At 44.8% G+C, this 14,409-nt stretch overlaps 1 protein-coding gene across 5 annotated transcripts in view; it reads left to right on the top strand.

The window, feature by feature from the left end:
- Window positions 1–14,409, top strand: part of FGF13 (fibroblast growth factor 13) — a 241,296-nt gene that overhangs the window by 107,446 nt on the left and 119,441 nt on the right. The window contains exon 1 of one of the 5 annotated variants that reach the window (XM_048318589.1): window positions 12,659–12,715. The exons of the other annotated variants lie outside the window; for them this stretch is intronic. The gene's annotated coding sequence lies outside the window, so the exon portion shown is untranslated. Of the gene's footprint in view, window positions 1–12,658; window positions 12,716–14,409 lie in introns of those variants that run through there. 5 annotated transcript variants of the gene reach the window in all.

Here is a 14,409-nt window from a genome sequence, read left to right as displayed (position 1 = left end):
GCAGGTGACTCGGTGGAAGTGTGTAAATTCTCTCTGGAACCCCACTGCATCACTTTATTCACTTGTAATATAGTAGTTACTAAGGAATATATTAAGTATTCACATTACGGTAGCAAAAAAAGAAAGAGATATTAATTATTTAGCAGGTTTCTCAGGAGGCCTCCTAAAAAAGAATTGAGGAAGAACTTTAGAAGTGTTTTCAGAAAGAAAGTGACTGGATGAAATTCTCCTTACTTCTCTCTGAGCAGTCCCTTTGAAACTCAGTTACTTTCCCTGAATACATGCAAGGATCTATCTGGGGTAGTGCAGGAAAGCCGAGATGAGCCTGAGCCACAGAAGAGCTGGGCCAGCCCACAGGGAGGATGGAGGATGTGTTGTCACTTCTAGCTGAAGTGAGTTGTTATAGTTCAAATGAGAGACACTGAGGGTAGGAGAGCTCTGGTTCTAGTCCCAGAATCCTCCATGCACATGCCAGGTGCTTCTCCCAGCATTGGCTCAGGTATATGAGACATAGTGGCTTGAAATGAAAATAAATAATTAAATATATTCAGTTTAACAAACTTTTCCATCTAATGTGAGCTCAGAGATAATTTAGGGGCAGGTGTGTAACGAGGGCAGCAGCCTGCTGTGAGCCTGCAATGCTGTCAGTGCAGTTACCACGTTATTAAATGCTGAGTGTGGACCTGACTTTCAAGAAACAGGTTTTTGTTTAGGAAACAGCAAACATGCACATAGAATATTTTGTTGCTGTTGTTCTTCAGCAGTTGATTTTACTGTGTAGCACAGGGTCGAAAGTCTGCTGCACGTCTGTCTCCCTTTTATTAGGTGAATAACAGTCTATAAGTGTGCTAAGTGCATGGAAGGTGCTTCGTGTTAAGCTACTTGATTTCTCCCATGGAGGAGTCAGAATTAGACTCACTGAAGGATTTTGTGCTTCACCTCCAGCTGCTGAAATGGGTTTATGTAGTTCAAGGGCCAGGCTTAATTATCCTAAGCATGATGACTGCTATACCTGTAAATGTCCCTGCTTAAAGGCTAAATGCTGCCTCAATTGTCTTTGTACCTTCTTTTTAGTGTCCTTCCTTTATTTAAGCACAGAAAGATTTTTATGGTTTTTTTCCCCAACAATGGGCAGCAGCTCTCTGCAGCTGGTTTGTACATTGATGGCAGCCTGGGCTGCATACCAAGGTCACAGGCTGGTTCTTATTATTTCAGCTATGGCACACTCATAATTTGTCCTTCCTGTATTTCCTTTCCTGGATGGCTGAACCATCCTTTCCGACAAAGAGAGGAGGGAGTTTATCAGTGTTATCTGTAAACTTACGTCCTGTGTGACTATCATCATAGTACTGTCTTTATTGAAGAATTTCCCTTTGTGTAGTTAAATAATTGTTTTCTGGATGAAAAAGGAGACTCAAAATGTTATAATATTTTTGCATTTGAATGGACTTTAAATCCTGAGCAAATCAAGGTTTTTCATTTTGCTGTTTCCCTGAAGTTTCCTGAGACAGAAAAGGCATTTGGCACAGCAGGTCATCTCTGATGATGTCTGAAAACAAGGCTGCAGTCACAGGGATATAGATGGTGGCTGCTCTAATGAGTGCAGGTTACATCAAATTGCTTTAATGAGACAGTGCAGTTGTGTTAGGCTTATTGCATATCTGAATTAATGGCTTGAAAGGAAGTTTGTCAGCCTGCTTCACTAGAAACCAGATCAAACAACAGCCTGGCATATTCTGCAATGACACAGAATAGCAGAATTGGGATTTTAATTTACCTCAGACTGTGTGTGATGCTTTCTATTAATAAAACAACCACACACAGGTACTAACAGGCAGGTGTTAAAATAACAATCCCCCTGCTGAGGGTGCTGGCTCTGCACATGCAGCCACGAGTGGCCCTTCCACATTGACAGATTTAATTGTAATGGCAGTGAGCTGAGCTCCTGGATGAACCCAGCCCTGCCCCTGGTCATGTCAGGCATCCTGTCCCTCCACTGTGTGTCAGGAGCCGTGCTCACGGTACCTGCCAGGCTGGAACCAGCCTGTCCTCAAGGAAAAAAGCCGTGGTTTTTACTGCACACGTGGCAAATCACCAAAGCAGAAGCTCTAGTGCAGTCACTCTTTATCTTGGCGTGGTGCAAGGTTGGGGTAGTTGCCTTCCATCACAGCAGCCTTATTTTAGTTGATTAAGTGTTGGCTGGCACAAGGCTCATCTTCTGCCCAGTCAAGGCAAAACCTGTGACCATTCAGCTTTGGAAGCTTTTAATTTTATATATATATATATATATATATATATATATATATATATGTTTGTTTGTTTGTTTGTTTGTTTTTTAAGTTTAGTATAGTGTGCTTTTTTGTGTTTTGCTTAGTTGTGAACTGTCCTTTCTCAATTGTTTCATTTCTGGCTTATGTAGGGTAGTTTCTTCTTGATGATGTGTAATGGCAGAGGTGTTCACTGGTTGCTATTAAAGATACTGTGTCACACTAGAAACAGAATATTATACTTGCAGTGGGGAAATCAGAAAAGGTGGAAAATTACAAAATGCAGCAGGGAAATGCGAGAAATGATGAAAAATGACAAAATGCAGTGGTAGTTCTGAGAATGCAGCACAGGCTGAATGAATTGTGAGGGTTGACTGGAGGGGGCCTGATAACCCCCTTTGGGCAGCTGAATGGAGGTCCTGAGGATGACAGCAAAGGGCATTTTTGTTAATAACGCTCACCCCGGGGCACTAGGATTGTTTAACAGACTTTGGTTACTGGGAAAGCTGAGCCATTGTCTGAGTGTACAGTGAGATGGAACGAGCAGAAGCAAGGCTGATGTGCTTGGAGTTTTTAAAAGCATCAATAAAAAAAAAAAATTAAGGGACTTTTCAGCCCTTAAGAAAAGCTTTGATGCTCCTGAATCACATGTGATTTTGGAGGGCATGTTGAGCTCCTAATTTGAAGTGAGATGATAATGAAAATCAGTGGCTAAAAACTGAGAGGGCTAGGAGAAAATCATCACTTAATGTTAAAAAAAAAGAAAAGGCTCCTCAAATAAGCTTTGGTGGGAAAAGCAGGGCAGTGCTACAGCAGAAGACCTTGCAGTACCCAGATCCAAGGAAAGCAGAAATCCAATCTCCAGCAGCAGAGTACAAGCAGGGACACTTCATGCTGAGCCACAAATTCACTTACACCAAGCCTTTAGGATGCAGAGGAGTAAAGATGCACTTTTACCTGGTGGTGGCTGGGTCACTGGTACCACAGTCTGAGAGAGCTGAGGTTATGGTGTAGCTGTGAAGAGAAACCTCCAGGGCAAGGCACAGGAGAAGCAGCTGGTGGGAGGATTGCTCCTTCAGGGAGGGCAGGAGAGGTGCTGCCTGTCTGCGCTGGGAAATCATTGTGACGATGTTTCGTGAAGTAGGATGTCAGGTTTGGATTTGCAAACGTCACACAGAGGGATGCATTGAAAGGATTTAACAGATGAGAAGATACTTTTCAAGAGAATCAAAGCTAAAAGATACAGGTAAAAATGGAGAAAGCAAGTCTGCATTTCTACCAAATACACAAAGGAAGTAAACTTTGAAAGAATGAGATACGATCAAAGAGTGTCATAGTGAAAGGACAAGATGCAGGGGAAGAAGAATAATGTGACCAAGAGACCAAACCAACCTGCAGTTTTGTATGTGAAACTGAATCATGAAACTTCTGTAATTTAGGGTCAAATTAGCAAAGATTAATTTGTGTGTACTAGAAAAATTACCTGTCAGTTGTTGCTTATGATTGCAATTATTGAATAGCTTTGGAAAATACAACCACAAAGTCTGTAATCTTACATGTAAATCGATGTTTGCTAGACATGATATATTGACTGAAAATGACAGATTATGAATCACAATTTGATTGTCTGGAACTCAAGACTTTTCTGCAAAAAGACATAATTTTAACTGTAACTTTGAGCCTGCAGTTTAATGATCTTACGGAAAGAAATGCTGTAGAAGCTGGAGAATCAGATTCAGATTTCCATGTACTGGCTTTCAGGGCAGCACATTGATGCAGGGTTTTATTGTTTGCTGAAATTATATCTGAGTGATCTCTTCCACTTCTCCTGGCAGAGAAGGAGAGGAAATGTGAGAAATTAGACAGGTTTTAAAACAGTGCATGTAAAGGTGACAGAGCAGATGACACAGCACCAAGAGCAAGGCACCAGAGAGCTGGACAAGGCTGATGCAGAGACTGAGGTATGTGTGGATATATCCAGACCCATCCACACACAGGGTTTTAATTGGAAGTGTACTTGTCTGTTTGGGTATAAATGTGGGGATGAGTGTGGCATCTTGAGAGGGTTCAAGTTTTAGCAGATGTTTTCCCCCAGGACACCATGTGATATTGTGGCTGCCTATGAAGGAGTCTCTTGTAGGGTCAGCGAGAACAGTTGTTCACTGTGACATAAGTTTTAATAACAGCCTCTTCATGTCTTGACAGACTCTCACATCTGCCCGTACATGAGCTGTCCTGTTTGAGAACAGGTAGGAGAGGGGGGAGAAGCAGCAGTCCTGGAGTGGCAGCAAACTGCCCAGGTGAGACAAACAGATATTCCCACAGAGCCAAAGGACACGAGGTGGTTTGAACTCCGGGAGCACAGGCCAGGCCTGTTACAGTAGATGGGAGGATTTCTGATGGCTTTGCAGGGAGCTGATGTAGATGCACAGCTGTTAAAAAAACATTTCCCCTTTGGTTCTCACATCCTCTGTCTCTTACTCTGCTCCAGGACACCCCAGGTTTGCAACTAAGCAAATGCTTTGTGACTCGAGTCTGCTTTCTTGGAAAGACTTAAAAAACAAAACCAGAAAGAGGCAGAATCTTGGCTGGAGACTTTGCTTTTCTGTAGAAAAACCTTACTTTGAAAGTTTTCATTCTTTGTCAAGTGCTTTCTCCCATTTATGTCCTTTTCTGACAACTCTTGTGTCAGATGCAGAGAACCAGAATGAAAGGAGAAAAAACAAACAAAATTATTAATAGATGTCAAGAGTGCCAAGGATGGCAGTCAAAGTTTGCAGGTTTTGATTTCAGTCGGATGTGAGAGAACTGAAAGCTTTAAGGAGGGGGCGTGTGGGTGCGAGGCTCGTTGTGCCTCTGCTGCTGCCAGGCTGCGTGTCCAGGGATGTGGCCCTGCAGAGGGGGAGAGGATGCTGGCAGTGCTCCTCGGGGCAGGGCAGGAAGCAGCAGGAGGAGGGGATGGGTCTGACAGGTCAGCTCCTGAGCCAGGGTGAGGGCAGATGTAGCTGGGCTTGGCAGTCTGAAGGAATGAACAGTCACCAACCCCCTGATGGTAACTTGTATTGTTCTTTGCTCCTCCCGTGGCTGCTGAGGGGGGTATTCAAAGCAAGACCAAACTCTCATCTCTTATGCATTGCCAATCACCTGCTGAACAGTAACTCCCTGTTAATTAGAGCCTAGATTCTCACCAGGATCTGCATCAATTCCCAGAGCTGTCACTTCTTTCTTAATAATTTATTTGCCTCTGTAATTGCTTTGCAGAGTTTTCATGGCATCCAGGGAGTGCATCTTCAGCCCACACCGTACACCTGAGCAGTACCGTGGGTTGTGTGGCATGCTGAAACACACTGAGACGTCTCAGTATCTGCCATTCACCTGGGTGGTCAGACTGTGCAAAAACCAGTATGCAAACGTATTTGGGAAACAGATTGCCCCTCTGTTCCTGGCTGTGCAATGGGCAAACTGGTTGTGTCTTATTAATTATTTTCCTGATCTCTGTTTTAATAATGAAATTGTTGGCAAGTGACAAGGAGTAGATCTGAGCACAGTGAGTAGGAAACATCCTCTGTAATTTTTTGGTTAAGCCTCAAGTAATTGGATCAAAAGCATCTGCATTTAAACTCCGTACCGTGGTTCATACCAGAGCCACAGTCCTCTGGGGGTTTAGAGCTGCTCACAGCTCCCCTTCCAGACTGTGTGTGTTGGTTTCATTTCTGGCAGTGAGGAGAGTGAATGGTACCTGCTCAATCTCGGGAGCCTTGGGAACCATCAAGAATTCCCAAGGTTCTGGCATTGCCATCCAGACCCTTCCCACAGCACTAGACAAGGGAATGTGGTGGGATGGGAGGAGGGACTGCCTGGGGCTTGTTTGAAGAGCAGAGTGGATGGTGGATCATCTTCTAGGACTGTTTCTGCCCAGTAGGTGCATGCAGAGCTTTCTAAGCACCTGTAAGAGTACACCCCTCACACATTTCAGCTCAGCTCTGCCACTCCCTCTGAGTTCTGTCACCTCTCCCGAGCCCGCCCACGGGTGCATCCACACGCATCCTGCTCTCTGCCTGCAGCCAGCCCTTGCACTTCACTGTGCACCCTGGACTGCTGCCTGCCTCCCTCACAGAAAGAGTCCTTGCACCCTAAAATCCACCGTGACTTGGAAAGGTGATTTTCTTCCATTCCCTTCAGCTTGGAGCAGCGTCAGGAGTGTTTATTGATGGGGAAGAAGAGCACTTTGGGGAGGAAAGAGGGAGAGATGAAGTGTAGGCATACCTCACCTGCTCTTGTCCCACCCTTCCCTCACCACCTGGTGCTCCTGGTTTGTGCATCCCGGCAGGGGGAGGGATGTGGCCCTCCCCTGATAACCAGGTGAAAGCAATTCCCTGAGGAGATGCTCCCCAGGTAACCTGGAAACAGCTGAGAATCAGGCCAAGAAAATTTCCTAACAATCACACCACCACAGGTGTGAGCTGTGAACGTGGCTGTCTGGAGGTGGGAGGCTGTTTGAAAATGGCACTTTGTGTAAATTAGGTGCCTTGTTGTGGTCAAAGGACTTGAAAGGAAAATAGTGTAGGTAACACCATCAAAATTGTCTTTAGTCTTTGCTAGTTTAGTTGCATGTTAGTCTTCAGTTTTTGTTCTGAAGGGAATGGAATTGGATTCAAGGAACATCTTACAGCTTCAGCAGGATTATTTTCTGTGACCCTTTTTCATTTGTTCAAAGTTTAGGCCCATTTCTGAGTTCTGTAACAAATACTATTGGAGGAAAAAAGTGTGTGTTTTCTTTGTGCCATTACCTCCTAATCTGGTGAAGAGTTCTCCTTCATTCCTGCTAGAACAGGCTAAGGGAGCTTAATGATGTATATATATATATATATATAGTGCAAGTCATTACAAACCAGTAACTTAAAACATCAATTCAAGGAAAACATCCTTCCTTGGAAAAAAATCCCCTAGTGAACATTAGTTAAAATATTTGTACTAACAGTCATCTGCATCAAGTAATCACAGCTTAATGTTATCCTCTAATTCAAAAAGCCTCCTTGTTTTTGTCTCACTGAAGGTGGCACATCTGTTGGAAATCTTCCATGATTTGTGAGCATTTACATCAGCATCTGGCAAGAAAAATTTATTTGTGAGGAGGAATCTACTTTCAGAAAGATTCATTTGGTGGTATTTTGCAGCATCAAATGGCCCATCTCAAAAGAAAAGTAGCACCGTGATCTAACTAATTTTATCAGCATAATTTGATTGGTGACTTCAGAACATTTGATCTACAAATTAAAAACAGAACTTAAATCAGTGTGGAGGGGGCAAGTGCTGTAGGTTTGTTCTGATCCGGGAGGCAGGGACATGTGTCCTGGAGGCATTTCTTTGGATCTGAGGATTCAATCCATGGAAATGCCTCTCTGGACTCAGTCCCCTTGCAAACCCTTTGTGTCCCGGGCCTTTTGCCTCCGCTGCCTGGGTGCAAGGTGCTTCAGCCAGCTGCGACATCCTGCAGAAGGTGGGGCTGCTCGTGGTGAAGATCCAGGGGGGAAGGAGGATTGTCCAGCACAAGCAATTCCAGCACAGCAAATTGTTCCAGGGAAAGCAGGCTGGCAGCTCGGCCAGAAGTTCTTGTCGCTGCCATAATTAAATAAATAAGCAAGCAATTAAACAGAAACTGTGGCAGCCTCAGAAGCGAAGCGTCCCCTGCCTCGCTCCTGGCTGTCGCTGGCGGCGCAGCAGCACTGCGAGCTCCTTTCACTGCGAGCTGCCTTTCGCACGAGATGTGGCTGAATTCCTCAAGAAAAAATATCCAGAGGGACGAGACACAACGCTCCCGGTTCTGACATCTTAAGCTTGTCATAGATGCCGAGCCTGTTTCACCCGACGTGATTATCTCTCCCTCTGTCAAGGAGGCAGATGCCTCGGCTAGGAGATATCATCCCCAGCCTGTCATCTGGATTCTATAAATGGAAATAGGCCTTTTAAAAGCCAAAAATTATATTTAGTTGCAACTATGGGGGGAGGAAGAAAAAAAAAAGAAGAAGAAGAATAAATAAAGTCCGAACCCTTGAGAAACGGAACTAAGAAACAACAAAGCACTTAGGTCGGCCCTAATCATCTGCAAATGTTGATGCAGTCATTAAATGTAGACTGCATAGATAAAAGTTACTCTTCTGTCACTCCTTTTATCTCTACCTGAAGCATTCACTTGCCAGTCAGGTTTCTGTGTACAAGCCATAAATATTCAGCTTTTTCTGGAATCGTTTTTACCCAATATTTGCTTGTTTTCATCTAAACTCTCCATGTGCCAGAAGCAGCAACAATAAAATGCTGTGAGCTGGAGGTGTGCATTTAGGTGATTTAGCCTTGGATAGCCTGCAAAAGCCTTCTCTGACCAGGTCTTAATAGCCCTGGGATGAAGAGTGAGCCGAAAATAAAATGAAAATCTAGCTGGTTTAGGTATGAAGGAAATGTAAGTGTCCATGCTGCAGTCAGTGCTGGGAACAACTCCGGTGTGTCGTGTTCCTGCCCTGTGGGATGGGCGTGAGTGGCTCTCAGAGATTAGTTCTTGTGGCTCAGGGTTTAATGGCTTTCTGTGTGTGCTGACTAGGCAGGCTCCACTGCCAGTGTTCTTGAGGCTGTTCAGGAGAAACTGGGGAGACATTTTACAGGGTGTTCCACTGAATGCAACCTTGGGCTGGCCAAAAAACGTGGACTTAACCTAATTACAGCAACTTGAGAGACAAAGTGTTCTTTTGAGATTTTACTTCTCTAGAAACTAACAAAACTGTTCTTGGGCAACTCCCACTCCCCATTTTGTTGTTGGCTGAGTATCTTCCTGGCAAATAAATGGGAAAAATTGTATCTGTGCAGTGCTGTAGGAATGCGGGCAACAGCAGCCTGCCTGCAGCCTGAGCCATCAGGGGCACAGCAAGGTGACAGAATTATTTAAAATGTTCCCTTGACTTTGTGCTGGAGCGTCTGTGTTGAATCCCTGGAAGGGGGGAGGTTGTGCAGGCCTTTTGTGCTGGTCAGCTGGTCTTTTTGTCAGAGATCTCCTTGCACGAGGGCTCTGAGATCAGATGAAACCCTGCTGGCTCTCCTGGGGCTGTGAAAACCCAGCCAAAGCTTAGAATGAAGCAGGATTTTGTTTGTCACCGTTGCTCCCCGGGTGCGTGCCCTGGGTGGGATGGGGTGATCTGCAGGAGGAGATGAGCCATGGGGGGGTGTGTCCTGTGGGCAGCACAGGGGACAAAGTGCAAAGGCAGAGCAGAGCAGGGGGCACTTGCTGTGGCCTTTGCCAAGGTTCAGGTGCACTCGGGTCTGCCCAGATCTCTGTCATCAGGGCATTCTTTGGGAGCACAGGTGAATTGATTGCAGAAGGCTTGGTGACATCGAATCGAAGCACATTTTATTTGGTGTCTCTGCCAGGAGGGAGGAATGTGGAGATGCAGTTAGTGGTGAACCACACTTCGTATTTTGCCCTCCCAGTTCTAAAACTATAGAAATCACTGAAGGTCAGGACCCTGCTCTTTAATTCTTATCCTGAAGTTGTGTCCCATTGCTTGAGTCTCTTTAGGTCTCCAGTTTCCAGTGTGGGTGTGTTGCTGCCAGCAGTGAGGATAAACTGTGCACCCTGCCCACTGCTCACCCCCTCTCCCAGCTCATGGGGTTATGACCACAGACCACACAGTCCTTTTTTGCCCTTGACCTGGGCAGAAGAGGAAGAAAACCTCTCCCATGGTCTCTTTCCTCTCAGCAGACCTGGCCTTTGGGTTGCATGTCTGGTCAAGGGCTCCTCCCTGGGCACGGGGTTTGTGGGGCCGCGGCAGAGGATGCAGGGCTGGACTGGACTCTGGGGCAGGAGGAGCTGTCAGGTGTGCAGGTGCCTCCAGTCTCCTGGAGCTCCTGGGCAGGCTCTTGGGCTCTTCTTGGCTCTCTGAAACAATAACCAGGTCCATGGAAAACAGCCTGTGAATGCCTGTGAAGGTATTCATGGAGAAGTTGACTCTGGAATGTTTTACTGAAGAATTGTCTGAGAATGCTGCTATCCTGCCACAGGTTCATCAGAAAATATTCCTGTGTTTGTTTTTCTTCTCTCTCCTTCCCACCCCCATGATTGCCTGGCCTTCAGTGGAATTTGGTTGCTGTTCATTACTTCAGTTCCCTACCCAGGGGCTGTCATTTTTATTTATTTTAGTATTCTAATTTAGCATCGGAAAGAAAATAACATTTGACCAAAAAGAATTAGAGGCAATAACTTTTTCAGAGAACTAAGCCTTTGAAAATTAATTTTTTACTCAGTTTAATTTCATGGGTGCACAATTTCTATTACATGTAGGCCAACTGGATTGCAGCAGCTGTAAAAAAATATGTATTTTAAGCCTTGTAATGTGTTATTTATGAATGCATTATAGTTATAATAATTCACTTACAGGACTATTGTGACAACAGCACCTTATCTGAAAAATGGGAATTTGCAATATGAAATAGTTAATTAACAATAAGAAAATAAACTGAGAAGGTGCATACAAATTGACAGCACTAACAGAGTAAGAGTCAGTCTTTGTATGGGTCTGAGTGGCACAGAAGATGAAAAAGCCTAATGGAGGCAGAAAAAGTCTTAACTGCTATAGAAACTTAGAAATCAGTCTGGTGCCCGCAAATCTCATCTGTCTTAACAGAATTGTTGGAAAACTTCTTAGACTCTGCAGACCTAATTCGGAGAGAATTGCAGTGGTAAAATAAATGGGATCCATTACCACTGTGCAAAGACCAGTGGAGAACTTAATCCTGCATGGGACTTGCTTGGGAGTATCAGAACACATTTGCCAGATGCAAGATAATGTCAAGTAAATATTTAAAGCTGTAATCACACCACAGCGTGTTAGAGCATAATGGAAGGCACTGAAAGGGAGTTAAATGCTTTCAATTCAGGCAGCTCATTTAAATGAAGGGAAGCAGTGATGCAGTTTTACATCAAGATTCAGTGTTCACCTAACAAGTGGCACGGCAAGGGCAGACAAACTCTGGTGGTTGCTGAGAAGTGGTAGAGACTCTCTGGTGGGCTATAAATACTTTACCACCTATTCTTTGCTTCCAGCATCAGTTTACTGTGGCTTTGCAGCTGTGGTGCTTTTGTGGTGTCACTTTTCTGCATGGATTCTGTGGTGTGAAGGAGTTTTGGTCAATGCTTGGGTACAGTTGTACTGTCAGAGTGCAGCCAGGGTGTAGATGGACACTGCTGAGTGCACCTGGACTCTGTAGAGAGCATGTTTACATTTTTGCCATCAAAATCATCTGTGGAACTTTTATCTACTTCCCCCCTTGCCTTCTGACTGTTTCATTTGTTCTAGGTGTTGAGTGATGCACATAGGATCAGAGTGGTTTGGGTTGAAAGAAACCTTAAAGGGCACCTCGCCCCACCCCCTGCCACGGGCAGGGACACCTTCCACTGTCCCAGGTTGCTCAATGCCCTGTTCAGCCTGGCCTTGGGCACTGCCAGGGTTGGGGCAGCCACAGCTTCTCATACAGTGATAGAATCATTAAAGTTGGAAAAACCTCCAAGATCATGGAGTCCCATCGGCTTTGACCCATCACCATCTTGTTGAGTAGAGCAGATCACTGAGTGTCATGCCCAGTTGCTTCTTGAACACCTCCAAGGATGGCGACTCCACCACCAACCCGGGCAGCCCCTTCCAATTCCTTACCCCCCTTCCAGTGAAGAAATGCTTCCTTATGTCCAGCCTGGGGACAACATGGGTTGTTCCTGGTTCTCTGGCCAACCTGAATATTGGCCTCTTTCTGTCTAAAACTTCTGTGAAATTCCCATTATTTTCACTTTTTGGATGATAAATAAATGAGATACAGTATGCATACAACCTGTCAGCAACACAGTTTATGTTTTGTTCACCCACAGCTGTTTCAAGTGCCCTTCCAGGCTACTGCCCACAGCAGGACACTTTGTCTAGACATGATGTGAAACTAAAGCTTTTAGTCAGAATCTATTAATATATGATATGCAAAGCATTCCTGGAGAGAAACTTCAGTGCTGAAATGTCAGATGTGGCCAAGGGAAGCTCCCTTTTGTTGTCTTACCTGATGGGAGAGAAAAACTTCTGCTGGGTGAGGGCAAGGTCTGAGCCCCAGCGACACGAGCAGCCTGACCCAGCACGGCTGCAGGAGCTTGAGTCAACCCTGGTGTCAGCCCCTCAGCTGTGAGACACAACAAGTACAGCAATAACTCAAGTCAGAAAATCGACAGAACCATTTAATGTGTGTGAGAGTGACAGTGAGTCATCTCTGATCATTGTGTTTAGCAGCCTGGAGATCCACAGGCAGTCAGGACAGCCTCAATCCCACATCTGCATGACAGCTCAGGACAAGGAGAAGCAGCTCAAAGTCACTGCTTGCTTCCTTCCAGAGAGGGCTTCACACGGGTTGAGTGCAGAAGCCTGAGACAGGTAGGACCATTCTGGGGGTGGGATAGCGCATCTGGGATCTGCAGCTTTTATCCCCTTCTCTGTAGTGTGGAAGTAAGCAGTGCATGCCATAGCAAGCACAGAAATCTTTGTCAGTTGTGTATCTGTTGTGAAATTAATAGATAAAGGCAGACTAAAACATTAATAAAATTTTGCAAAGTGCTCTTTAGAATTTCAGTTCAGGAGCAGAGTACAGGGGTAGAATGGAAGTTACAGATCAGTAAATTTAAAGGTAAGAGGAAAGGTGGGTTTGTTTGCAAACTGCAAAGACCTCGTTCCCTAAATGAATTCTTTGAGAAGCTGTTAAAAATTCATTTTGAGTTTTCCCTCAGGTACTTAAGCTGCACGTGGAGTTGTGGGGGCTAATATTAAAATTACTATAAATGCTTATGTGGCGTACAGGGCAAGGAACAATAGAAGGACTCTGGCCACGGGTGGTTAGGAGCTGTGCAGGTACTGCTGAGAGCACGGTTTGCCAGCTTGAGCTGTCCGGAGCAGTGCGGTGCTCAGGAATGAGGGTTTACAGGCCCTCTGTACTCCAGCACTTGTTTTGACAGTTGTTTAGGCCAAGTACTCAGCTGCTGCAAATTGCTCTGAAGCTTTTCCTGATGATTTTTTTTGTTTAACTGGAGCAGGTATGAATCCATGAGTTTCAGACATTTACAGCAGCAGCATCCTTCTCATGTTTTAAAGTTTTTCGATCAACTTTCAGGATAAATGCTTCAGTTTATTTTGAGGTATGTAAAGGCCCAATAGGCATAAATACAGTAAAGACACAAAATAGTGACTTGTCTCGAATATGGATGGATGATTCCAAAGCAGTACAAAAGTGAGTGTGGTATCCCGAGGCAGCTCCGCAGCTACAGTATGCCGTGTGCAATGTCCTTAGTTTGAAGAGTGGCTTTTTCTTTACTAAAATAAAGACCACTTACTACCTCCTAAAAACCAGAAGCTAATTTATAGCTCAATGTTGAAACGTCTTTTTTCTAAGACAGACATTTGTCTTCGCTAACTTTGATAGACTGTTGTAAGCTAGAGGACTGCAGCATTCGCTTCATGCACTGGAATGTTAAATGTGATGATGTTTTTTCTTAGAGCTCGGCTGTGCTTGCCGCCTTGGGTTGTTTTTTATGTCATTTACGGTGCTGAACATCAATGCGAGCATATTATGCAATGTGGTATAAAAATACACAAAGGCAATAAACTCCACTGTTATTTCTGCTTTAACAGAACAACCTTATTTGACCATTTTGCCTTTTGATTTCTGGAGAAGTTAATTCCAAACAGTGTATTGCATCTTGAGTGTTGGTGTGCATATTTATGTAGCAGTAGGAGTTCTGGTGCTGAGCTGTTTCCCATGGCTGGCAGTGGATGGTAGCTGTGCAAGCTCAGAGTGTGGCAGCCACCTGGGCATGGAGATCACCTGTAGAAACATCTGAATTTCATGCTAAGTTGTGTGGAAATGTGTGCTGCTTTGTAGAAGATCTACATTTTGTTTCTGTATTGCGACCTTGTCCCTGTGCTCTTCCCGTTGGTGACAATGCGTCTGTCAGTCAGTGAGGAACAACTGCCCAACACGTTGGCATTGGCCAGGCTGTTTGAGCAGACCAGTGATCTGCTGGGCCAGAGTCACTCAGCTGAGTTATTTATCATTTGCCTTAGCACAGTCTTGGGTT

The sequence above is a fragment of the Corvus hawaiiensis genome, chromosome 14 (genome assembly GCF_020740725.1).
Source record: "Corvus hawaiiensis isolate bCorHaw1 chromosome 14, bCorHaw1.pri.cur, whole genome shotgun sequence".
Lineage (NCBI taxonomy): Eukaryota > Metazoa > Chordata > Aves > Passeriformes > Corvidae > Corvus > Corvus hawaiiensis.
The sequence above is the reverse complement of the archived record's forward strand: the minus strand, read 5'-3'. Positions and strand labels throughout refer to the sequence as shown.